Source organism: Triticum aestivum, chromosome 3B (assembly GCF_018294505.1).
Source record: "Triticum aestivum cultivar Chinese Spring chromosome 3B, IWGSC CS RefSeq v2.1, whole genome shotgun sequence".
NCBI classification, from domain to species: Eukaryota; Viridiplantae; Streptophyta; class Magnoliopsida; order Poales; family Poaceae; genus Triticum; species Triticum aestivum.
The window spans coordinates 711,219,933-711,222,382 of record NC_057801.1 but is presented as its reverse complement, the minus strand read 5'-3'; positions in this window follow the sequence as shown (position 1 = coordinate 711,222,382).

The window sequence follows — 2,450 nt, the reverse complement described above, 5'->3', positions numbered from 1 at the left end:
CCTCCCGTATATTTGATAGATTTGTAGGCCAAATCCTTCATAAGCCCACTCACCAATTTTATGAATTGGTCTATGCAAAAAAATTTGAATGACATCGGTCATAATGTCTCATCTCCATGCACGCATAATATATGTATAAGTATAAAGTTGGAACACGTACCTTGTCCCGCTCTCCAATCGAACTAAGGACGATGTTAGGGTACTACACCGGCCATGCTTTGACATATTCTTAGGATGATAGATAAATATCGGCCATTAACATGCGATCCATGTAAACTTCATCCACCAAACCAAGTATAGCCAAAATAAACAAATGAAATGAAAAATCAAATATTTCGGTCCTTTGGATCAGCAATAAACTTGTAGCTAATCAAATATATAGTGATTTGGTAATAACCTTTCATGATATAGAAATTATATTGCACCATGGATCTAAATATGCCCATGGAGGGTGACTGATCGTACCCGGGGATGAATTCCATGGCAAACACATCAATGCTATGTTTAGCGGGATGATGTGCTAACCGAAGATTTTGATGGGGTGATGCAAACCTTCGGCTTAATTGTCTTTGGCTTCCATCCTTCCCCTTCTTCACTTTTATTGTACTTGTTGCAATAGAAGCATGCATATCATTTTTGTTGATTGATCCTCTTGGGAACCCATGCCATGTTCTTCATTCTCAGCTCTTGTGCACTAAGATGTTGTAAATCCTTCTTTTGCCAATACGATAAGCCGAGTGGGCATCTCGGTTGTGATTTTGTTTTGACCAATGGCAAATTCTTTCTTGGCCTTGTGCACTCTCAACTTCTTTTCTTTAGATTTGACACTTTGACTCTCAATAATTGGTTGCTTCATCTCATTGCCTTTAGTAGCCAATGTTAACACTTTAATTGGCTCTTCTTCTTTTGAGATCAAATATGAAGTTGCACTTTTATGACCATCTCTTCTCACGTGGTAAACTTGCCTGGCCACCTCTTTCTTCTTCCTTGAGCTCTAGACCGACTCCTTATGATTGAATTTTTTTTGATGTGTGATTGTTCAAATGCCGATCTTCTTGGAGCTGCATAATATTGGTGAGATGGTCTAAAATACGATGGATAATGTGCCCTAGTATCATACCTGTCTCATGATGGATATGGATCTAAATGAGCATAGGAAGGCATCCACGGCATTAGCATTGGCATCCCAAAATAAGGATATGAATATGTTGCATGAAGATTCTCACTTTGCCAATACCGATCGTCATATTTGCGCCTTGGAGGTGATCTTGGTTCCTTTGCATGATTTGGCCGATAAGCATTCTTCTCTTCGCTCTTCTTTTGATATTTATCCAATAGTTCAGCGAAGGTGATTTTTGATCTCTTACACTTGCGCTTATTTTGGCCTCTATTTTCTTTTGGTTTCATTTCCTCGATCATTGGATTTGCTTGCTGCCCCCAGTCCTTGGCGTCTTCATTGTAGTTTCAATGGAATAATCGCCCTCAAGTTTATGTTCATTATGCACTTTTACAACTTCTTTACTTGAAAGCTTGATCCCGTCACCTGTAGTTTTTACCTTCTCATCATTTAATGAATCGGCTTGAAGAAGCCGATGCAAAAACTTTTTGCCATCAGGACCAATTGGAATAGATTGGTCATCCTTTGGTGTTTCAACAATTCTCAATCGTCCCTTATCAATGGTCGATTTGACTATTTGGTGAAACATATTGCAATCCTCAAAAATTATGTATAAACGAATGATGCAACCTACAATACATTCGTCCTTGAATTGATGGCTTGACATGGTGATCAAGAATTTTTATGTAATTATTTTTCAGCAAAAAATCAAATATTTGATCACATATGCTTGAATTGAAGGTAATTTTTTTTATTTTTTAGCCGATCTTGCTGTGAGAATGGCTTTGGAGTTAAGCAAGCGAATGGTTCAGATTTTACATCACCCCATTCAGCTATGCATAGTATTTTGCATTCTATCTCCGATGTCTTTGGATAAGATATTATACTAGCATCGATCTTCTGGAAAGAATCTAACCTTGGCTTTAAGTTTCTGAAACAAAAATAGTTAGAACATACATGTCTCAATTGAGACCAAGTGCAAGCCAAGTACGAAATAAGCAAAGCTACCCAATTAGATATGAACTTTAGATAAAGCAACGGGGAAAGTTTTGGCTGCAACAATAAGTCATTATTGGTCGTTATAAATGGCGCAATGGGTTGACCGATATGTTCTATAACAATTTTATTGCTAACAAGTAAATTACCCTTCTTCATTAGTCTTTCAAAATTACTTATGAGGATTTTTCTAATAGATGCGTCAACAATAAAATTATGACCAAATCTGAATATAGGTAAATTACTTACTAAACATACTGGGAGAGCATGATGGTGGTGTGACTTGAACAATATCTTGATCCTCCTTTGGATGGCTCCCCAACGCCTCTTCATCATC